Consider the following 25,431-nt stretch of genomic DNA (forward strand, 5'->3'; position numbering starts at 1 on the left):
CGACAGAAACAAATAAAAACGCAACTTTTTTAAACTACCCACCCCCCTCCCTCTGTTCTGGCTCACCCCGGTTGAAATGATTCGGGCCCAAGATTCTGCCTAAGTCCAATGTAGGCGTCATGTGGGGATCACTGACTTGGTAATTTTGTTGTTCAGTTCGACTGGCCCCGTAACAGTTATGGGATGGGGAAAGCCAACACTGCCTCCTGTTGGGGGAAGGGAGCGCTTTACGCTATGCAGTGTGTGGAGTAGAGAGATTGATGGCCTTGAATGCCTCCAGCAGCAGGTCCCATTCCATGGAAATCGGTGTTTTCTGCAACCCACAGTATTCCTCCCTTCTAATGACTGCACTTTCAGCCCCACCCCAGTGGGCTGTCTCTCCGTGCCAAGTGAACACTGTTGGGGGGAGGGCTGATTTCCATCTCATTGTAATGGAGCGCTTTGCTATGAGTAGGGTCAGATCAACGAATCAGAACTGCACTTTCTGTGACTTAGGGTGGCGGTATAGTCCTAATATACAACAATCTACTGTGTCCCAGTTGGGGATTCCTGTAATATCACCTATAATTTGTGAGACCTCGGAGCTGAATCCTTGGAGACGCGGACACGCCCCACAACATATGCACAATGTCCGCCTTGTCTGCCTGGCATCTAGGGCAACAGACTTGCGCATTGGGGTATATGCAATTGAGGCGGTGTGGGTGAGGTAGGCCCTATGGAGAATCATATATTGTATTAGTTTGAATTTTGCATTACAGGACACCTTCTTAGGGTGCTCCAGGAGAGTGTACAAGTCCTTGTCCGTAGGGACCTTCCCAAGGTCCCTCAACCATTTTTCTCTGAGAGTTGTGAGCCGGGTCCCTGCGTGTGCCCGGGCACCCCTTTACAGTCATCTTATGAGTTGGCGTCCCTCGCCCATCAGGTATACCGCATGTATTAGCTCGTGTGTAGGGGGTTCCTCAGCATTTGGTGCCCAGTGCTTCTTTAAATACCGGACAATGCCTGCATGTAACATAAAGAGAGAGCGCGAGACTCCTTGTTCCTGAGCGAAATTCTCGTGATCCATCAAGGCGCTGTCCACGAACAGCGCCCCCACTGTGGAGACCCTCTCTTGTGACCAGCAAAGAATACTTCGCCTAGTGACCAGGCCGGTTGTGGTGGGAATTCGATGTAAGGGAGTGTTAGGAGCATAGGGTAGACTTTTCTTGCTGTATTGTAAGGCCTTTTTTCCAGTAGGAAAGCGCTATTTGTAACAGCAAGGGGGAGTCCGGGGGGATCCTACTTTGCGGTAGTAGCAAGGTATGCAGGGTGCCCAGATTCAGGGATTGCGGCGTATAGCTAATTTTGTGTAGATTGCGCCCCACAAGCAAATACGACAGCCATTGCAATTTACTTGCAAAGCAGTAGGCGTGAAAATCCGGCACCCCTAGGCCCACTTTGTCTGGCCCCAGCTGCAGTTTAGGTAGTCCCATCAATCTCTGTCCCGTTCCCCAGATGAGATCCGATAGGAGTGTATACAGCTTTTAAAAAATTGAGGCAGGTTTGGTAAAATATGGGGCAATGGTTCAACTTACTGCCCGTTTGAGGGGTTTGGATGGGTCGGGTACGTGAATATTTGTAAACATGTGTTGTATTCAAACCATCAGTGCCTTACGAATCTCTGTCGCCCTTTATCGTCTGTACTGTATTTAAATAATGTGCCTGAAATGCTACCAATGTATTGCTGTTCTCTAAAAAATCCAATAAACTTGATTATCAAAAAAAAAAAAAAATTGAGGCAGGACCAGTACTGGCAGATTTGTGAAACAATACAACAGACGCGGGAGGACTACCATCTTGGAGATGGCTATTCTGCCCATCACAGAGAGAGGTAACAACACCCACAAGGATATCTGAGTGCGTAGCGCCCTGACCGACCTCCTCAGATTGCCCTCTAATAAATCCTGCGGGGACCTATATATTTGGATACCTAGATATTTGAAAGTGTGTGGGGCGACTGAGAGGGAGAGCTGTCCAAACTTAACTGTTTCAGGGCGCTCTCCTGGGCGAAAAAAGAATGCATTGGATTTCTTCTCATGTATGGATAGGCCCAAAATGCATTCAAACTGTTTAAAATACCTGGTATGGGCTCTAAGTCGCCTGTCAAGTCATTAGTGTATAAGATAAGATTGTCTGTGTATGCTGACAATACATGCATTGAGCCACCCAGTCGGATCCCTTTTGTTTCTGCCTCCTTCCGTAGTCTAAGTGCAAGAAGTTCGAGTGCCAGCATGAACAACAGAGGTGACAGGGGGCGGCCCTGTCACGTGCTTCCGGCTACTGGATAAGATCATGAGATATGGGATCCAGAGCGGACTCGTGCCGTAGGGGCCTTGTATAGCAGCTTGACCCAGCTCATGTATCCCGGTGGAACGCCAAACTTGTCCATAGCCTCAATCATGTACTCCCAATTAAGGGTATTGAAAACTTGGCGCAAATCAAAAGAGATGCATCCAGCACCTTGAAAGGCAGCAGGGGTAGCCTCCATAACATAGTGGAGGCATCTGATGTTTAGGGAGCTACTACGAGCTGGGACAAAGCCTCATTGGTCAGTATGGCTCAGTTGAGACATGTAGGGGAGTAACCTACGGGCCAAACTTTTACTTAGGATCTTGAATTCTGTAGCTAAAAGCGATACCGACATATCCATCGGGTCTCTGCCTGGTTTATTGAAGTAATTAGTGATGGCCAACACCATATTGTCGCGGAGAACGGCATCCTCCAGCATCTGTGGCCACAGCCTCCAGGTAGGGACAGGTGTGGTGATCCTTCCCCAGGATAACGTGATCTCTAGAGGGTTGTGATCCTAGGTATGTGGTGTGGGAAACTTGGGCCATTATGGAGAGGGAACAGAGTATCCTATCTAACCGTGTGTGTAGTTTGGTGGGACGGGGAGAAAAAGGAATATTCGCTGGTATTTGGAATTTTAAGGCGCCAGACATCTCCCAGCAACCAGCCCACCGCCTACCCATGCAAAGCCTCAGCTTGCCTAATCAAGGCTGCTCCCTGTACGGGGGTGAAAGCAGCCCATCTGAACATCTAAAACTGTGTTATAATCTCCCCCCATTACCCATGGGTAGCCCACCCAGCCTGATAGCACTGTGTTGAGGCTAGCCAAAAATGTGTCCTGATCGTAGTTCGGAGCGTATATGCTGCCTATTACTATATGTGTACCGTCTAGTGTGCCATGGACCATGAAATACCTGCCCTGTGCATCAGTGAGCTGCTCTAGGGCCACAAACGGGACCCCCTGTCTGAACCATATAGCTGCTCCTCTCGCATAGGTGGAATATGAGGTGGTCAACACTTGGCCTCTCCAGTTTTTGCGGAGCTTAACTGCCTCGTATTCTGTGAGGTGGGACTCCTGTAACAGGGCAAACTGTGCCTTTCGCCTATTCAATTGGGTGTGAATCCTGTGACGCTTGTGTACTGATCCCATCCCTCTAACGTTCCAGGTGACTATAATATACTTTCCCTGTATGTCCATGGGTTTATATTCTCGTGCTTAAATCTTCCCAGAGTCGTGAGTCGTGTAATGCATGGAGTGCAGAGGGGGGTAAGCCAGTAACCCAAAGTCCAATTTTAACTCTTAATACAAGGTCCAGCCCAAGAACTATGCTGGTCCAAACATTATACATAACTGTGTGAATATTCTTTCGGTTACAATGTGCTTTTGCTATAGGGGGGGTGGGGTGCTTCTTACACCTTGCATAATGCACAGGGATATGTGCAACTGCTTGAGTGACTGGACCGAGATCCTTTACTATAGGTTTAGAAAAGCTGGGAGGAGGGCGAAAATGTATACAGAACATTGCATCTCACCACTAATTGGAGCCGGCTCTGCAGCAGGTCTCCCCCAGGGGAGCCCACTTCAACCCAGTAGGTCATTTACCTTCTGCGGGGTGATAGAGGGAAACAAGGCAAAACTGTATTCGGAGTCTGAATGCATAGTAGTGTCCTCTGAGGATTCCGGCAATGAGAGGAGTTCACGATCTCTGAAGGCAGCAGACGCTGCCAGCGCTGACTCCCTGCCCTGCAAGGCCTGCTCCAGCGAGGGGCTTTTCGCGTTGGCCTTGCGTGTCGATTTGGTGCGGCATGTTCTGTTCTCTGCTGTCTTCCGTGGGACCCGGTTTGTGCTCTGTGACAAACTCTCTAGTGGTAGAGGGGGAAAGGTAGCCTCCAGCCAGGCTCCTGCGGCCTCTGGGCTGTCGAAGAAGTGTGACTTTTGATCGCAGATAATTTTCAAAGGGCCGGGAATAATAGAGCGTATTTGAGGTCCAGGGCTCTTTTTTCTTTTTTAGCATTTGGTAGGAGGCTCTTCGGCATTGGACCAGGACTGTGTAGTCCGGGTATAGTGAAATCCGGTGATTTTCGTATTGTATAGGGAATTTCTCCCTGGCCATTTGGAGCAGAGTGTCACAATCCCTATAGAGTATACGGGCTTTCATCGGGCGCGGAGGGGCACCGCTGTTGGTCTTCCAGTTGGGATTCTGTGTGCCCTCTCAACGCAAAAGAAATCAGACAGGCCCTCAGGGTCTACATGCTCTCGTAACCTTTGTTCCACAAATCGTGTGGCGTTGGGTCCCTCAAAACGCTCCGGCAGTCCAATAATATGAACGTTATTCCTCCGTGTCCTGCCCTCGGCATCCTGTACCCTGTCCTGAAGTCCAGTCACCTGCTGCTGTATCTGTGATAGTTGCTCTGCATGCTCCTTGTGTTGCGGCAACAGGTCTGTCAGGAGTTGTTTATTGCTCTTCACTGTGGAGGCCAGCTTATCATGGTCAGCCTAGAGGAGCGCCTATTTGTTGCTCTACCTCCTTCCGCGACTCCCTCACCTCTTGGAAGATGAGGTCCAGCTTGTCCAGGTCCGTTTTCATGTTGATGGTGGGATGCAGCTCATTGAGGGCGTTTGAGTAGTATTGTCCATGTCCTCCTGTAGCTGCGTGCCCGCAGAGGCCATCTTCGGTGCCTTTCCCCTTGTGCATCACATGATACGACTCCAGGTGGGACCAGTTCTTCCACAGTCGCAATAAAGAGATCGGAGATTTTAGCACCACTAGGTGAGGAAACTCTGAAGGCCGTCACCAGAACCGCTCAGGGCGCAGCAGCAGTCTGCACCGCGCCCGTGTTTGCAGGGGGCCCGGGCAAGAGCAAGAGCATGGGCGTGAAGTGGCCGTCAAAGGCAGAGGCACCAGCGGGTCAGAGGGTCCAGGCACGGCCTCGCAGGGAGTCAGTCCCCGCATCTAGGTATGAAGAGCATCAGGCAGCCGCGGAAGGAGCATATTTTTGAGGGGGACACAAGGTCTCTAGGCATTACGAGCACTGCGCCGCCGAGGCAACTCAATGGCCTAGCCAGAAATTGGTGGGAGGCCCGCTCCACTGATGTAGGGTTGTCCGCTGGATGTCCAGCCACAGCCCTCTAGTCGCATTGCTATCAAGTCACTCCCTCCATGGGGTCCCAGGTGTCCGCAGCAGCGGCAGGCACAGCGCCCCTCCTGAGTGCAGTTTAGCTAGGGTCTTGCCCCACGCAGGCCGCCGGCACCCGTAGACCTAGGCAGTGCAGGCCCAAGGGCTGGGGAAGGCACACTCGCGGGGACGCCGCGCCAACCAGTAGGCACCATGGTGCATCCGACTAACCGCCCGGTAGGTCAGTTCCCCAGGATCTGCAGCGCAGCTCAGCGCCCATCCAGCGCATCAAGGGGGGTCCGTCCCGCTCCACTCAGCTCCTCGGGACTTCGCATACATCAGGCGGGGACCACCGGCATCCACCCACAGCCTGGGCTCAGCGTGGGCAGGAAAGCTGCTCCGGTGCAACAGTTTAGTGGCGCGGCCCTCTCAAATTCATCTTGAGGTTGCCGTCGCTCCAGGCCACCCAACTTGACCATCCAGGAGGGGGAGGGTGTAAGGCTGCGCCTGCCGGAGCGGGCCACATCCGTAAACCCCGGGCAATCACTCCGGTGCTGTGGCTATGTACCTCTGAGCCTGCTGAGGCGGCAGCTCTCCGTCCCCCAGGGTAACGCAGGCCTCCCAGTCAGTGTGCCAGGCCCATAGAGCATCGGCCGTTCTCGTGTCCTCGGCTGCGCTGTACAGTCTCACACCGCTTGTTCCGTGCCTCTTCCGTCTTTATGCGCAACGGGGGAAGGTTTGCTTACTGGATGCTCCCCAGCTAAGCAGATATTTTCCGGATAGTTGGGTCTGGTCGTAGAGCTTCGTTATAATGCGGCTGCCATGTTCGGTGGTTAGCCTCGCCCCCCATTCACGCATGTTTAGGATATTGACAAAACTGCCACCCCTGGGATTCGCACTGATCCTTTCCACAAACTACCATTTGAGAGTTTCTGCTTGGTGGCCAAATGTGGAAAAATGTTCAACCAGGGGTGCCCTCTGGACTGTGCGTCTGACTAATGTATATGAAATCACATGGACATGTTATGGCATAGATAACCCCCATGGTATCACAGTTGGTATGATCCGTAAGGGTGTGTGTAATGATTATGGGTGAAGCTTTTGGTCTCTTTAGTCATGGGACAAGCTTTATATTTCCCACACTTGAAATGATCTTTGACAGGTATATCTGCCATAAAGTGGAGGGATTTCTCGTGATCTGCATGGGGAGCAAAGATCTTATTACATGATACCTTATGCTTCAGCCCTTTTTGAAGGCATGCATCGGTGGATTGGAGACTCCTACCTCGTCTGCCACTTGATGCCAATGACAAATAATGGTCTTCCTAATCCCAAGGCTCCTTGTGCAGAAAGTGTTGACACAAATCATACGTTCCTGTTCTTGGTTGGATTTCTGTTTGCGTTCAAGTAAGAACTCCCTATGGCAGAACCATGCCCGCTTTCGCGATTTGTTAAGTAGGTTCTGAGGGTACCCTCTCTCTAATAATCTGAGTATAAGGTTGTCTGATTCAGTGTAAAAATCATCTTTCTTGCTACAATTCCTCCAGAAGTCGAAGAAATTGACCGAAGGGTAAGTTGTCCCTAAGGTTCCAAGGGTGGTGGCTTGAGTAATGAAAAAGTGTGTTCCTTTCTCTCTCTTTCCTGTATAGGAGGTAAAAACCCTACCTTCCTCTTCTCATGTTGAAATGTCAAGGAAGTTGATCTTACTTCTTCTGTACTCCATAGAGAATTGGAAATCCCTTGTTTTTTGTTGTTGTTGAGCCAGTCCTGGAAAGCAATTAAATCTTGGTCGTTCCCTGACCAGATCATGACCACATTGTCAATGTACGATTCCAAAACTCCACATTGCCTCTGTACGGGTTGTGCTCACTTAAAACATAGAAGTGTTTGTTACTGTCCATGTATAAAATAGTTAGGTCTGGTGCGAATCCTGCCCCCATCGCTACCCTCTTGGTTTGGACATAATACTCTCCCTGGAAGAGGAAGAAGTTCTTAATGAACTGCGTGGGGACCTGAAAGGGTCTTGGTCTGCTGTCTAATACCGTACGGATGACATTGAGGGCATCCCGTTGTGGAATACCGGTGTAGAATGATGATATATCCATAGTCATCCTTGTTAAAGGCTAAGCCGTGGTTTGCATGCTGTCTCTTAAGTATGATGCAATGGGCTAGTGGCCCTTCCTGGAAGGAATTTTTTTCTTTCCACACCCTTGAGATCAAGACCCCTCACATACTTGGGATTTCACTATGGTAGGATCCGTTCCGTGCACCCTTGGCATATTAGAATCTTTTTCCACTTTAATATGCTATGGCTGTTTTCTTTTTACTTATGTGTTTAGATTAATCTGGTGCATTGGCTGCATAACGAGTGACTAATTATCTCGCCTGTTACGTACATTTTTGGACGCATTAGGGCGTCCACCCGTTGTATTCCTTCCACGGTGTAAGTTCATTATTTTGGTATACATAATGACTGCATAGAGCTGTGTAGCAATCCTAAGGTGGTTAGCTAATTAGGATACATTTATTGTTTCAGCCTGCCCTTTACAGTTTCTACTAATAGGATTGACATCTTAAATGGACAACATATACATTATGGCTATGTCCTGTCTTACATAACGGTCAGTACTCTTGCTTTTCGCTTACATAGAAGTGCCACAGAAGGGAGTAGGTTTATCCCCTTTCAACTTCTGTTTGGCCATCCTGTGAAGGGACCACTTTGTCTGGTTAGGAAAGGCTAGGAGAGACCTCTCAAAGAGCCTTAACAAGATCTTGTGGACTATGTACTAGGCCTACGTTCCCGGATGGCAGAGTACGTGGATGTAAATTTGTGGGTTATTTTACAGACACTTGGGTCAGGTGTTGCTTTTTTAAACACTTTGTTTAATATTTTCTTTCTTTCACTTTGAGATACGTTTGAGGTTCGCTCTCTCTTCTTTTTCTCTAGATTTCTTAAAGCTCTGGAGGATCCAGGTGGTCTGTCACCCTCAAAAACAAGGACAAGCAAGAGGTAAGTGAACCAAAATAATAACCCTTTTATTGTAGAGAGATAAAGGAAGGGAAAGAAATGTGAGGACACAAAGGAAAGGTACTCTCACCAATCTCCACACGTGACTTCTGTATGTACCCCAATCGTAAGTACTGGTTCTAGTTAACTTTCTAGAGGTATTTAGGACCAACCGACAAAGCGTTATCCTCCTCAAACCAACATGGTTAATTGTCCCGGTATGCAATTCAAGGTCTTATATTACTTAATTCACCTTTGAGACAGAAAAGCCGTCTATACTGCAGTTCTGTCTCTTAACACACTCTACACCCCACCTGACTCCCCGACCTTCCCAGTAAAATGTTGCGTACCTGGCTAAGCCACGTTCTTCGTGGAATGTTGCGTGATGACTCGCGTTGCCTCAGTTTTTTGTCTTCTCCTACTGTCTCCATGTCCCAGGTCCATTCTGCTTTCCTCTGCACGCCGGCAGAGCACAGGCGACTTCAACTCCTTAGGCGTCTTCCTCTTCCAAGTCTGTGCTTCCTCGTACAGGGCCTCTCTGCGCTGCAACGTCTCCTCTCCACCAGTCCGACTCCACTTCCTTGTAAACATCACTGTCTTTCTTAAAGGGGCAGTGTGTTTCTACCAGTGTGCCAGAGGTCAGTGACGAGTATGAGCTTGTACCCTCATGTGATTGTTTTTCCTTTTAACGCTGGAAGAAAAGAACTGAGCCAGTGGATGACGTTGTTTCAACTGTCCTGGCCAGGGAATCTGGTCAAGCTCATCGTCACCGACAGGGTCTGACTGACACTAGTTAAAATAAGCATAAACCTTCTGGCCAGCCAAGAGCTTCAAAAATTCTGGTATGACCAAAAGCCAGCCATGGTGGAGTTCCAACCAGGGCACAAGGTATGGGTGTTAGAGTCTGAGATACTTAGGGCCCTCCAGGACAAATGGAGTGGTCCTCTCCCTATCCTTGAAAGGAAATGTGTGGTCACCAATTTGGTTACCTTGGCACTAGCAGGAGCCCCAACAGGATTATCCATGTTAATCACCTTAAACTGTTCCAGGACAGGGATGAAGTGACTAAGCTGATGATCACTGATGAGGAACAGGAAGCAGAGAGTGAACTTCTCCCTGACCTACTTTCCAGCAGCCACAAAGATGGGTCAGTAGATGGAGTGGTCTACTCGGACACCCCCTCAGCCCAACAGCAAGCTGACTGCAGGCAAGAACTGGAGCAGTATGCTGTGCTCTTCTCCTTAACCCCTGGACAGACACACTGATGTACCCATGATGTGGACACTGGAGACTGCTTGCCTGTCAAAAACAAGATCTATTGACAGCCTGACCATGTTAAAGAGAGCCTCAAAGCTGAAGTCAGCAAGATATTGGAGTTAGGGGTTATTGAGTCCTCTGACAGCCCCTGGGCTAGCCCAGTGGTTTTAGTCCCCAAGCCTTACTCCAAAAGTGGGAAACCAGCAATGAGGTTTTGTGTGGACTACAGAGGTCTCAACCCTCTATCTATGATCACCCTATACCCAGAGCTGATGAGTTGATAGACAGATTGGGAGCAGCCACATTTCTCAGCATGTTTGATTTGACATCTAGGTACTGGCAGATTGGCATGTCTCCAGGAGCAAAATAATAGAGGGCATTCTCCACTGCTGGGCTGGAAGCTTTTAGTGCAGCGTATCTTGATGATATTGCTGTCTATAGTTCCACCTGGCAGGATCACCTGAACCACCGTGAGAATGTTGTGCAGGCCCTGAAGACTGCAGCCCTCGCTATCAAGGCATCCGAAGGCCAGATATGGCAAGGCACAGTTGTATACTTGGCCACCTGGTAGGTGGAAGCCAAGTTCAACCCTTACAACCCAAAATCCAGACCATTCTGGATTGGGAAGCTCCAACTACTTAAACTCAAGTCAGGGCATTCCTTGGATTGACTGGGTATTAGAGGAGGTTTGTGAGGGGGTATGGTTCCACTGCAGCACCCCTCACAGAACTCACCTCCAAGAAAATGCCTAAAAAGTTAAACTGGACAGTTAGTTATAAAGGCTTTTGACACCCTGAAAGAGGCAATGTGCTCAGCACCCATTCTCAAAGCTCCAGATTACTCTAGACAGTTAATTGTGCAGACTGATGCCTCTGGGCAAGGGATAGGAGCAGTCCTATCCCACACCAACGAGGATGGCCATGACCAGCCTGTTACTTTTATAAGCAGGAGGTTACTCCTGCAGGGAACAGTGTTGGAGTGTCATTGAGAGGAAAGCCTTTGCTGTGGTTTGGTCCCTGAAGAAGCTGAGACCATACCTGTTTGAGACTCAATCTGGCTTATGCAGATGAAAGGTGAAAACTCAAAACTTTTGAGATGGTCCATCTCCCTACAACACTGACCTGGGACTGACTATGCCAACGTAAATGACCTTTCCAGGTACTTCCACTTAGACAATGAAGACTCTCTTGGGAAAGGTTAGTCTCATACTCTATCTTTTGGGGGGGTGGGTTGTAGGAAAGTGCCTAAACAACTGTGATGCAATCTCATAGTTAAACAGTCTGTCATCAGAGAATGTATGGAGCATAACCCAAACGCTAATAGATGTTAACCCTTATGTGTAGGAGTATTTTTCGTTGTGACATTAGTATTAATTACTTTACTTGTAATTTTGAGTATACCCCATCCTTCACAGGTAAAGGGACTTGGGTCTACATGTCCCCCTCAAACACCACTTTCTACTGACAATAGTTTACCTGTAATTGATTAGAAAGACTTACATGTAGATGCATCTTTAGGAGATTATTCATTGAATGTTTATTCAAAATTGCTTTATGAATATGTTTACACAACGGATGCTAGGGATTGCTATGTTTGCATGCAATTGCCTGCATTAGTTGCTGAATGGATTACATTTTAGCATCTCTCCTTGACATATGGCATTACCTGTAGCTGATTGCTGAGCTTCTTCTATGGAAAAGGTCATCTTCAATATTATTACTCGAATCATGACTTGTTTTTTTCAGAAGTTCTTTTGTTGAAGCACTTGAATTGACAGCCTGATGCTGTAAACACTTAGATAGTGGGACATTTCTTTGAACCCACCATGACATTAGTTACTGCTTATGCACATAGACATAACTTAACTTGTTCTTTAACAGTGGTGTAAAAATGAATAGATTCCGTGGAAGACAGATAAAGAGATATTGGCTAAGCAACAAAACATTCAAAAGTACCCCAATGGCCAAAGGTGAGAGTGAGCACAGGCTAGTGGTGAATTTAACAGCATTAGCTTTAGATTGGTAACACAAAGGAAAAGTATGTATGTTCATTAGGAAATCCAAAACAAACACAATTTTCGTAGGGTATAATGAATGGGGTCATACTTTCGAAGTTTAAGGAAGTTGAGGATTAATTAGATGGATCTTATCCTGTCTTTCCTGTAGTTTATTACATTTGTGGGAAAAATGCATTGTACCGGTTACTCAAGCGATGGTATGAAGAATTTACATGGGGATAGTTTTTCCAAAGATTTATCATGTGAGACAACTTGATGATCCAACAGGGGAACAACTTGAGAGGACATAAAGTGGTGCTAGTGAAATTGTAGGAGACATCTTCAGTGCTTTGATACCATCTGTAGGAGTGATACTCAAAGCACAAGATTAGAAAGCTCTCTACTGTAGTGGATAAGTTAGCTACTTGTACTGCTGGAGGATTTTTAGCTATGGCTGAAATGGTTGCTATAAGAACAGACTTGCATTAGATGTCCTTCTCACAAAAGACGGCGCATTTTGCCAGATGTTGCATTACATTCCAGACGGAAGTAAAGTCTTGAAGAAATACATAAAGAATATTATTGACTTAAAGAAATATTTGAAAGAGTTACAAGCAACAGGTGCTTGGGAAGAAATAGGGAATTGATTTTCTGCTATAGGCAGATAGTTTGGAAACTTAGGCAGTGGAATTGTTGGAAGCATTTTGAAACCCTTAGTGATGATTGCTCTTTGTGGATTATGCCTGCTTGTAATCTTTAAGGGTTACAAACTTGCACAAGTGAAAAAGGAGTGAAAAGAAAAAGAGCAGACATTGAACTGGAAGATGGACAGAGCAAATAGTATGATGACATGAAATTTCTGGAGGTTTACAGAAGAAAGATGATGAAAACAGCCAGATGAGACATTGATGTGAAGGACGGAGGTGAACATGGTGGACAGCTGTCAGCTGCCCGCGAGCCTGCCAGGAGTAAGGGAGGATGCGGTCAGAGGACGATGCGTGAGATGGTGAGAATGGCGAAAATTGATGTCGGAAGGAAGGGAGAGAACAAGGGTGCAGAACCAGGAAGCAGGGGATGGTTAAAGGAGCAAATCAGGAAGTTTCTTCTTACCCGGGTCTCTTCTGTTTGCGACGCTCGTCTGTGCAGGAGCTCAGTAGAGGCAGGTGGGGCGTGGCCGTTGGGAGCCTCTGGGCTTCCATCCCGCTAGAGAACTGTGCTGAAAGCAGGTTTTGGAAACGGGCAGCCCAGGAGCTAAAAAGAGTGTGTGAAATCACCCCTAGGCTTGCCTGGAGAAGTTGAAACACCGGCAGTGGGAACGTAGAGGCCCTGGAGAACACTGGGAGCCTGTCTGTGTGGCGGAAGGACAGTGGCTGCAGAGGCGAAGAGCTGCTTAGGTGTGAAAGAGCTAGAGTAACAACAAGTCACCTGGAAAAAAAGAAAGGACACCCCCAGGCCGAACCTCCTGCAAGTAGAGATATGGCTGGAGTTTGGCTAATGAGAGGGAAGGGTCAAGAGACCCAGAAGTTGAATAGGTATATATTGAGAAGTGCGGTAGGCTTTGGAAGTGGGGTCTTCAACCTGGTAAAAGCGATAACCGCTTCAGAGGAGAAGGTGGAAGTTTCAGCAATTAAAACAAAATGTAAAGAGCCAAAGAAAGCAGCATTTGCAATGCAATAGGTCTCGCATTTGCGAGAGTTTAAGCTATTGGCATTATAAATGACTATGCCTTTTATTTATCTGTTTTAAAAACAGCACATAAATAAAAGGCATTGTAATTTAAAATGCCAATAGCTCAAACTATCATAAATGCAAGTCCTATTACATTACAAATACTTGTCCAGTTTGCCTACAGAGTGGATGCAGGAGGATTTTTTTGATCAATTTCATTGTGCTGTTAAAAAACCCCATCATATTTCACATGGTTTGCTTTTTGGCAAATCATTCAGTTTAACTCTCACAAAAAAGCTACTTGTACAACAGATGATGCGCACTCAACTACATACCACACAGTATACACACAGACACCTCATGCACAGAAACATAACCACGTAACACGCAGTATGCACTCACACACATATAATCACACCTTACACACACTCAACACACAGCACATGTCTAGAGCTTTCACATAATTACACATATACAGCAAAAACACACACACAGAGCTCACACTATTAGTATCCATACCCCAAAATCAAATGCTCGAGACCAGCATCAGCAAAATAAAGAAAATACAAAGACACACATGGAGACACTGACGCACAATAAACTACAGCAGAGGGACCCTGAATATTTTAAAAGTGTGAGGAAGAAATCAGGGAATAGAACTATAAGACACAATAAGACTTCCTACACCTATATATTTTAATATTGGGCACTATGTCCATATAATAAGGCAAAGCCCACAAGCAACGATATAAAAATATATCACTTCATTTTTTTTTAAAGACATATAAATGTCCATTTTCAATTGTGTAATAAATTACATATAATACATATTACATCACAATAATGAAACAAGCATGAAACATATCATCAACAGCCCACAACATAATGACGTTAATGAATAACATTTAAACCTAATACAGTGCAAAAAACTAAAAACAGTGGAAACAAAATTGACAGAAAAAATTTGAAACAATGAAACATAAAATACCACAAAAGACAAGCGCAAACGCGCGTTTCGGAGGTCCTATATAACCTATATAGGCTCCTTCCTCAGGGCGTATAAGATAGGTCCTTCAGAAGGCGACAAGTACTAGACAGAACTTCATTTCCAACGTCATGTGGTGAGGGCACTTGCATAAATTCAATATTGACAATCGTTGGTCTGTGGGCAAAAAAACCATAAATTTAGTAGTATAAGGCTGGAACTAGATAGAGTAGAAAAGATATTGGCTAGTGAACCAATAACACTGAAGATAAGAGAAATAAAAAAATCATCACCAAGTCGTGAAATAAGAAGGATAAAAATAGAAAAACTAAAAGAAAATAAGGGGGTATCAATCACCTCAATAGACAAGTAAGATTAATATACACATACTTGGAAAGTTAATCTTTCAATGAAGGCACCAGGCCTGAGATGGCTTCTGAGGGTATGTTTAAAAAACTATGAAGAAAATCAAGAATTAATGATTAACAATAAAAATGATGGTAAACACAACTGGACTATAAGACACAATGAATGACATTTTACACACACTAGGAAACGGGGCTCCCAGCATTAAAGTATGAGTCGTAGAAAATTGAAAACGCGTAAGGAAGTGAGTATATGAATGCTGTTTCTCCTGTGATAATTAACTCGGTAGGAAAAAACAGACAACCTCACGTAGGGCGCTAGTCCAATACCAAAGATACATCATATAAGTTGGTGAAAACTCTGATTTTACCAGAAGGGTGCCCCACAAAATGGAAATAAAGCGTGGTGAATGACTAATGTCAGTTGAGACGCTAAACGTCTAATCCAAAGAGCTTAAATAATCCGTTAGTCTCACAAACAAAATTGTAATACAAACATTTTTTTACAGTCCAGACCACCACTTACCAATCTTAAATAACATAGTAGTAGGGTCAGTATCTAGGCCGGGAGGTTAAGGCAGTGAATGCGCCTATATTGGAATGTTAAAACCCGCAGAATTCGGATTATGCTTATCAAATAGCTCGCTGCCAAAGCTGCCTGAAAGAACATGGTTAAAACGTATTATAATAGGTATAGTGCAGTTTAGATCGAAAATCAGACTGATAACCCCATATTTACTTACAAGTGGCACAGTATAGAAGTAACGTCCGAGTGGTTCCGAGTACTAAGTCCGAACGTATGGATCATCCAAACGTCTCAATGGAGTTCAATATTATTTCTACAAGGGCACAAAGTTACAACTATTAGGTAAAGAGACTAGCTGTAATAGTTGTAACTGAAGTAAAAGTAATTACGATAAATGCTGGGGTCGAAGATCCACTTACCGCAAAGTAGTAATTTTCGAACTCAAAAATCAGCGGCATCCATCTCCCGACGATGAGCGAAAATACGTCTGGCGTCTTCCTTATAAGGAATACCATGTGAGCAGAACGTGTACCGCACAGAAATAGAGAGAGGACAAAGGGTATATAGTAGATCCGCAAATGGGACAAGAAAATAAAAAAAGGGCAAGCGCAACCTGAGTGCGTTAATCCAAATAAACCCGAAAGGGGGTCGCCATATTGAAGATGAAAAATCAGTAAAGTATACCGCGTGTGATGGCAGCAGAGTATAAGATAAAATATAACCTCATTAAAATGTACAACATAAGAAGGTAATAACGAGTGATGCCAATAATGGCCAGTACTACACTGGATCCCAAAATATAACTGGAACTACAGCCTCGAATCCTTCTAGTGTGCTAAACCATGCTGGAGAGATCTACAAGATAGCATTTTCCCAAGGAAGGTGCTCATTCAAGCCACTTTTCTGCGTCTGGAGAACATATATCCAAAATACTTCCCTCTTGCATCGTTCCGCATCAACATTGCCATCCCTTGGTGGGTGGACATGTTCCAAGATAATCCAGGGAAGATCAGAAATGGTATGTTTCTTTTCTATCCAGTGTGAAACCAAGGGGGCCCCAGGGCGTTTGTTGGTAATAGCCGACTTATGTTCACTAAATCGGACTCGAAATTCTGACGCACACACACAGCCACAGAGATTAAGCCCACAACATTGTTGCAGCATTTTTTAAGTCTGTTTCAGTGGAGGCAGTGTTAACACATGCCAAGCAGTGAAATTCATAAAACCTGAGGAGACAAAAGGGATACAAAGATGCCCAGCAGATGAGAAAAACTGCTTGCTGCAAAACTAAAATGTGCAACTGTTCCCACAGGATGGGCTGGCACCGCATGTGTTACATCCTCACCACGAGGGCCCCTTCATGAGGGTTCAGCACTTCAGGGGAGCAGGAGACATTAAATAACCCAAGTTATAAATTATTTAAGCGGCTGGGCTAGGAATAAACCGGGTCCCTCTGCGTTTTATGATCTTTGATATTTTGGATATAATGTGTCCACACTCACCGTCAGCAGGGTCTCGGCTGCTGTGTCAGGAGGGGGGAGGTCACAATTCATGCAGACAACTTATAGGACCGGAAGACAGAAAACTCGCACACCGGGAAACTGGCAAGTCTTAGGACCGGAATCCAGACATTGTGTGGGACCGGAAGCCAGGCGCAGGTAATAAACCGGTTGTCAGGGTATATATACACCGGCTGGTGTCAGGCACCCACCCCTTCCAGTGCTCTGCAGACACAGCCGTAGATATGTGTGCGAGGCACGGCTAGGCTTTCCTAGTTAATGGACACGCGAACAGGCACTTTTTGTTTTAACTAAATAAGCGTTAGGACACGTGCGATACTTTCGGGTTGAGTTCACGCTATATATAACTGCAAAAAACTCAATAATAATAAGTATTTTAGAAAATTGCTATGGTGCCAGCCAGGTAGGGTTAAACATTGCTCTATCAGAGACCCCTCTCCGATGAGCCCTGCTTACTTCCACAGTTCCAAATTCATCTTGAGAGAGTATGGTTGAAATTAAGTGTTGGCGCATGAAAACACGAAACTGCATGCACGCCCTAGCTGTAAACCTTCAAACAAAGCGTGGTAGCGAGACCCAGGATTAAAGAAATCAGAGCATTGAAACCAGCATTAGCTACATACATAATGTGGGAGCCATGTGAATCAGCCACTGCAGGCAGGCTGGGAAGACACGAAGAGCTGTACTAGCCTCTCAGTGTGAAGATGTCGACCGACCAGGAGCTCTGGCGCTGTGACAAGGTACAGAGCAGGGAAAGAAGCGAGCAGCGCAGCTGAGACCTGGGCGCTTACCTGCGAGTGCTGCGAAGGCTTGGGTGGGATGCTTCTCTGCTGGAGATGTGTGCAGTAGCAATGAGACAGCAGGATGCCACATACAGCCTCCCTTCCCCTCTTCTCTAGCACTGACAGGAGTAGAGCGAACATGGGGAATAACAGCAGTCCATAGACATACAGCTCCTTCCTCCTAGCTCCGGAAACGCAAACAGCACAGAGCCTATCCGATACCACCATGAACAGCTGCCATGAAACAGGAAGTGCCAGATGGACATAGAAAGCTGCTCATTCGCTTAACTTCCAGCGCTTGTAAGATCACGAAGCTAAAATGCCCATTGGCTGTAAAACAAACATTAAACAAGCCCAATCCTCCTTAAAAAAAGCCCAACAAGCGCAAAGCTAAGATGCACATTGGCTGTAAAACAAACATTAAACAAGCCCAATCCTCCTTGAAACAAAGCCCAAGATCAAACATCCTACCAAAAAAAAGCCCAAATGATGCTCGACATGGAAAATTGCTAAAAGTTAAAGAAATAGAACAAACGAAGTGGGAGGCATGGCGCAAGACATACCCCCGATACAACTGTGGGATTAAGAGGAGGTGGGAGGGGGAAAACTATATTTAAATGTAATGAACTATGGTGCCAAAACTATACACAGGCAAACAGAAACAGAGCAGGAAACCAAGAAAAAAGTAGTCCCCCAGAGAACAGACAAAGAAATATAGTGTGATAAGACAGTACTTAGTCCCTGCTGCATGGTAGGAACGGAAGAGAGAAAGGAGGGACAACGAGGCAGGACTGACCACTGGCAGGCAAGGATTTTTGAAGGACACTGAAACAAACAAATCAAAAGCTGGGGGATGGCTTTAACCCAGCATAAGAAATTACAATAGGTCTTGAATGCTCTACCTGAAAAGGAAAAGGCAAACCCCACAGCACCCCAGGAGGGAGAAGGGTTATAAGTACAAGGTCCGTCCGGGTCATCCGTACTCAAACAGCGAGTGAGACAGCCCCACCCCTGAAAACCAATGCTCCAAAAATGACCCCCCCCCCTCTCTCAAATCTTATTTCAAGTTGCAGGAAAGAGGTTCGGAGACAACGCACCTATTGGTGGTTACCATGTCCCCTCCCCCCTCCCCCCTCCCCGTCGTCTTAGAGTCATGACGATAACAACAGCGGATTGGTCAGGGTGCAAGGAAATCAGGGTTGTGGCAACTTTGTTAGATCAAAATGGAGGGGCAGGAGAGGCTCCACAGATCCCATTCAGTCCAAACAGGTACCAATGCCTAGCTGATGATGACATAAACAAGGATAGATGAGGGGAATTAAGTTTGATAGTGGAAAAGAACAAGGAACCATCAATGGTACTAGCCGAATAGGACCTGAATCCAGTCTTGCATCTCAAATGAAAGGAAAAGCCCTATTAGAGCCAACACCTCATCACCCTATTGCACCTGACTCACAGGTTAATTATTTGGAGCAGTTAATGAAATCCCTCACAGAGGAAGTCAAAAATGGATTCTCTATATCTCAAGCAAACCAGAAAGAGATCCAGGGTGTCTTTGAGGGCTTAGCAGAGAAGCTTAAATCCTCCTCCCAAAGAACGCAGGTATTAGAGTCCACAGTGGTAGAATTACAAGAAAGTACCACAAGGGAAAGGAAGGAGCTGAACAAATTAAAGCTCAAATTGAAGGATAATAAAGACAAATTGGAATCATTAGAAAATATTAAAGGACGTAACAACAGCACAATTTTAAATGTACCTGAAGGTAGGTCCTTGATGCAGGACATTCGAAGTATACACCAGTATCCATTTAGGAAGGACGCAAATAAAACAAAACCTCATAGAATCATAGTGAACTTTCTCACGTACTCATAAAAAGATAAAATCTTAAATAAAGTTCTGAAAGCTGGGGCTTTGACGAGTGAGAGTTTATTCTTCAGTATTGGATCAGACATTTTTCAAGCAACCATGAAAAGACAATGGGAGCTTGGAAAAAGAATGGATGATTTCAGGAAGTTGGGAGGAACGGCCTAGCTGAGATTTCCAGGCACTCTGTGAGTGATGATAAACAATAAAATGTATAAAGTGAGAGACCATGAAGAGGCCGATTTGTTACTGGAGCAGTTTAAACTGAATTAAGACATAACAACGTAAGATTAGGAGGCAGATTATGTTTTTCAAATCAGATCTTTGAGACTTTCGGTCTAAATAGAATATTGGCTGTCTCCTAATTAAACCTCAACCCTAGAATTTCTCTCTCCCGTTCTCCCGTGCTCCATTCCTTTTTTCTTTTTTGTCTCTAATAAGTGCTAACACATAAACCTCCCTCCTGGATAGGGCCAAAATGGCTAGGTTAGCCGCGGAAGGGAGGGACAAGGTTCTCCAGGGAGGAGGGTGGGTGATGGGTGCATGGGAAGGGGAACATAAAGGGATTTTTTTTTTTAAAGTCCAATTGCCTTAGTTAATACGAAGGATATGGAGCATTATAAGAGGCAAACAACAAGATGCAATAGGTAATAAGAGTATCCAGTTTGTGTCCTGGAATGTTAATGGGCTAAGGGTCAGAAGAAGGAGAGATAAAATTATCCAATATCTCAGGGATGCCCCATCTCAAAATATAATACTTCAGGAATCACATTTACCTAAATCAGAATGTTTAGCCTTTTTTTTAAAAAACAGAATTGGGTCGGGCAAATGCTATCTTCTGGAAAAAAAATTCACACTAAAAGAGTTAATATACTAACAAAAAAACAAACAGAGGTATCAATTTAAGAGTGGAAAGTGGAAAAAATAAATAGATGGGTCGTCGAAATTTTGAGAATATTTGAGAAACATTAATCCCTAGTAGGATACTATGGCCCAAATACAGAGGACACAAGACCCTTACAAGGCTCAGAACTGATCCAGTTACAATACCCGATTATCTGGTCTGGGGATTTAACGTAGTTATGAATTATCACTTAGATAGATCTAATATTAGTAGATCAAAGTTCAACTCTAGAATGCCTACATATGTTAAGTCCTTGATGAGACAGTTCAGACTGTGTGATATTTGGAGGGAAATGCATAGTACTGAACAGGGATACACCTTTCTTTTTTTTTTTTATTCTTTATTTTAGACATCCAACACATACATTATATTTGCAATAAATACATTAAATATACATTCCAATACGTATATACAAGATGTCAGGTATTTATTTTTACACCCTCCCCTCCTTCTAAAGCCTCCCCATTTAAAAATCTGTGCTGGGGTGATGTACAAATTAAGCCATGTTTTAAAGCATTGTACTTGTAGAGTTGCCGAACAAAATGCAGTCTGACTTAACAATAAAGAATCCTCGCATTCCCCTACCCCTGCTTGCAGCAGATCCTTCCAACAACTTGTGTGTTTCATGAGGTCATCCCCCTTTATATTGTTGAGTAATTTACTAAATTTGGATATTGGTGATGGAACCCCTAATGCCGCATCCAGTAAGGGAACTTTATGACAGCTAATTGCCTTCTTAGATAGATAATCCCTCACTTGTAAATATTTAAAGAAGTGGTTATTTCCTATCCCGAATTTCATCTTGATTGTATCAAAGGAAAGGATTTTGTTGTCCTCTATAAGATCTCCAATAAACCTTGCGCCTTTGTCTATCCATATTCTCATATATCCGTCTTGAAAAATTTCAGGCAATAGATCGTTATCAGCCAAGGGGGAGTATCTGTGTATCCTGCTTATTTCAAATTCTTTCCTAACTGCCGTCCAGACCTTAAAGGCTCCCACCAAAATTTTAAATTTTACTCTTTTGAAGTAAGCAAAATCTATATGACGCATGAGACAGCCATTAGCCTCCGCCCCTAATACTAGCCTATATATAGAAGTAATGGATGTTTCCTCTGTCTCTTTTCCCAATAAATCCAACATCTGTTGTAAAGCTGCTGCCCAGTAATAAACCTGGAGATTGGGAAAAGAACACCCTCCCCGATCCCTGGGTAAAGTCATATATCTAAGTGCTCTGCGGGGTCGTTTCCCGGCCCACAAAAATTTCGAGATTATTTGATTGAAGCAGAGAACCAGACCTTATTTATTTCAACTGGAATAGCTCTAAAAAAGTATAACATTTTGGGCAGAAATAACATCTTAACAACATTACATCTCCATAGGAGTGTGAGGTACAGGCCATTCATTCTGTTAAAATCTGTTTTAGTCTTTTGTAACAGAGGCTCCAGGTTAATTTGCACAATTTCGTCGATGTTAGCACATATCTCGACCCCCAGGTATCTAGCCTTTTCCACTACCTGTATATCATCCAAGTATATTCTAAAGTTTTTGACAATAATCGTCTTGTTCTCATTAAGATAATATCCTGAGATTTTTCCAAAATATTTTGCTTCCCTTTCTGCCTCGTTAATAGCCTCTGCTGGGTTAGTCGTAATTATAGCTAGGTCATCCGCATATGCTAAAATCTTAGTATCTCCTCCAATAGAATGGATGGCCTGTATCTTGTCATTCTCCGCAATTTTTCTGATTAAAGGATCTATATAAAGTGCAAATAATAGCGGAGAGCAGGGGCACCCTTGCTGCGTACCAAGGGTAACTTTAATTAGATCAGATGTGTAGCCCTTTATAGATATTCTAGCCACGGGTTCCTGATACATACATTTGATAGCTCCAATAAAATCCTTGCCCAAACCTTTCCTTTCCTTAATTGCCCATAAAAAGGGCCAGGAGACCCTATCAAATGCTTTTTCAGTATCCAGTAATATTGCAGCCATAGGGTCTCCTGAAACCTTTGTATAATCAAATAACGTGATTATACCCTGGATGTGTGCCGTCGTGCCCCTTCCCAGGACAAACCCATGTTGGAAAGGGGATACTAGCTTCTTAATAACTACGGCTAGCCTATTTGCCAAAATGTTAGAAAAAGTTTTTACATCACTATTAACCAGCGTGATTCACCAGTACGAACCCAATTCCTTTGTGGATTTGCCTTTTTTAGGGAAGACTGTAATATTAGCACTTTTCCAGGAATCGGGGGCCAACAAGTCTAATTGTGCTCTATGAAATACCTGCAACATGAGTGCCAAAATCTGTGTCCTAAACTTTTTATAAAATTCCCCTGGTATCAAATCGGTTCCCATTGCTTTACCTAATGGTATAAAATCTATTGCTGCTTTTAATACATCCATTATAAATGGCGCACCTAAGCTATCTTTCTCTTCAGGAGATACTTGATCGGAAATTTGCCCTTTTAAATAATCCTCGATTTCTTAATCCCTATCTTGAATATCCTCAGTATATAATCTTTGATAACATTTTTGAAATGCAGTAAGGATGGCTTCAGGCTCACTTACCAAACCTACGCTAGGGTCTCTAATTTCTTTGATCCAAGTTTGTACTGTTTTCTCCCTAGTACGTACTGCAAGTAGGTGGCCCACCCTCTCACTATTCTCATAAACCCTGCTCCACCACAACATATACTTCTCAGTCGATTTCTTGATAGATATCTCAGTAATGGCCGATCTAGCAATAATAATCTTTGATTGGGCTGTCTCTGATTCTCCCCCTTCAGACAATACATTGATTAATTCGGCTTCTGCCTTACCTAATTCCTCATACAGGGTTTGTGACAAGATTTTATCCTTCCTTTGTGCCTCCCAGCCATACTTAGAAGTTTCTCCTCTAACCCTGCTTTTAATGTCTCCCATACTACGCCTATATTGATACTCCCTAAATTCTCTCCAATGAACCTAGGAATCCATTCCTCAACATGTTGTATGTATTCTTCTTCACTTAATAGAGCCCTATTAAATGTCCATCGTGTCTGTGAAGTTTCTAGCTGAATATTTCTATCACCAAAGGATTGTGATCAGACATAACTTTGGGATATTTACTTATCTTGCAACCTTGTAAAACCTCATGTGACACAAAAAAGTAATCTAATCTTGCATGCACTTGATGTGGTGCAGAAAAGTACGTGAAGCCAGGATCATTCCCCTTTTGTTCTGCCCATACATCTGATAACCCATACAAAAATGTAAGTTGCGACAGTGATTTAAAAACCTTGGGTTTCCGACCTTGATACATCACTCCTTTATGGCTGGAAACCTGAAAACTCATATTAATATTCATATCTCCGCAGAAAATCAGAGGAAGAGGCCAACCGACAAGCTCGATATTCAACCAGGAAATGTCACCGGGGACACATTAAATACAGCATGCAGGGGGCGAGCTGGCCATTGATGGGTGGGAGACTGGTTTGCAGGGATATTGGCGTGTGCGGGACTTGGGCCCGCTACAGTGGATATGTTTGGGGATTGCTTTAGTCTCAGATTAAAGTGCCTACCATCTACTTGGGCTGTCGGGGATCCTGGGGTTTGCCGAGATTGGGCTTCACGATGTGGCTCCCTCGGAGATTACAGATTTCTGCCTCATTTTTCTTTTGTTTCATTTTTGTTTTCTCAAGATACTGGGACGGTTTGTTTCTATAGGGGTGACAGATGCTTCAAGCGTCGAAGTATATGGTGGGGAGATATTGGGGGTGGAGGGCATGGGTTGTTGTTTTTGATTTGCATGCTCTTAGTTGTTGTTCTTTTGTTTATCTGACAGCGGAACCTAAAGGTCACCAAGTGCATGTTGTCCGACATGGCTGAGAATGTACCGGAGGCACTGAAGGGAAAATTGCACATAATGCCCTGGAATGTGAAAGGCTTGTATAATAATATCAATCGTGGGAAGGCTATGTTATATGTAAAGCTGTTGATTCTGCTGCATAAGACATTCCCTTTGTTGGTGCAGCAAGTTTTTACAGATGACCAGGGCGATATATTATGGTGACAGGACACCTGCAAGGAAACCCATGGTCAATCGCTAGTGTGCATTCACACCTCATTTTGTTTAGGCTACACTATGTATAGCATGCTCCAGCCAATCCAGACGCTTCGCTCATGCTGCTTAACAGCATAAGAGCAGCATCTGGATTGGATAAGGATCTGTGGAAGCTGTGGAACCTCTCCCTTCGAGGAGTCTGGAGCCGGGGACTGGAGCACACCGAGGACGTGCTGCAGGCTAAGTTAAGTGAAACTTTTTTTTTCATTTTTAAATATTTGTTTATTTGTATGTCTTTTTTGTATTTATGTCACCCCACCATTTTTGACGGTCACCAACCACCACTGCTATTCACCCTGATTCATCTGATGCTCAACACCACTGCAGGAATGACAATAATAGGTGAGGACTTTAATGCTGTAGTAGACCCACTTCACAACAACACTGAATTGACTACGTCACATTGCACATCCCACTTCCAGCCATGAATATTGACGACGGGTCTGACCAATACCTGGTGCATACACCACAGGACCACCCAACAATCCACGTACTTGTTCCCAGTGCATGCCACACTCTCGCATTGACTACTTAACATGTCCTGGTAGTAAAATGCCAAGTGGTGGCTGCTACGTTTTTTCTCCCATGGGCCCTTTTAGACCAGCCCCCCATACAAATAAATATAAAATGCACACATCAGGGGAAACCTGTCATATGGTGATCAAACGCCTGGTGGTTGTTGGATGATGACAAAGTTGAATATCTGATTTCAAGCTTAATAAACACACTGTCTCCAAGGCCACAAGCCTCTGGGAAGCCTTCAAGACGGTACTGCGTGCCTCTGCCATGGCTTATATCAGAGGTAAGGAGACAGGTAGGGGGAATGACATAATAGATCTAGACTATCAAATTCAGCAGTTAGAACGGAGTGAAATTGTCTCCCTGGCTCCGGACTCACAACATCTACTCCTCTGAGTCAGATTGGCGCTAAAGCTAAAATTCCTGGACACAGCACAGAAAGTGTATTCAGAAGGTAAATTGTATGAACAGACAGACAAGGCAAGGA

At 44.7% G+C, this 25,431-nt stretch overlaps 1 long non-coding RNA gene across 1 annotated transcript in view; it reads right to left on the reverse strand.

Annotated features, from left to right (window-relative positions):
* Window positions 1-17,864, reverse strand: part of LOC146789504 (uncharacterized) — a 50,303-nt gene extending 32,439 nt beyond the window's left edge. Inside the window, exon 1 of the long non-coding RNA XR_014970108.1 lies at window positions 17,561-17,864. This is a non-coding gene — a long non-coding RNA (uncharacterized LOC146789504). The remainder of the gene's footprint in view (window positions 1-17,560) is intronic.
* Window positions 17,865-25,431: the final 7,567 nt, after the last annotated feature.

Source organism: Triturus cristatus, chromosome 10 (assembly GCF_964204655.1).
Source record: "Triturus cristatus chromosome 10, aTriCri1.1, whole genome shotgun sequence".
Classification (NCBI taxonomy): domain Eukaryota; kingdom Metazoa; phylum Chordata; class Amphibia; order Caudata; family Salamandridae; genus Triturus; species Triturus cristatus.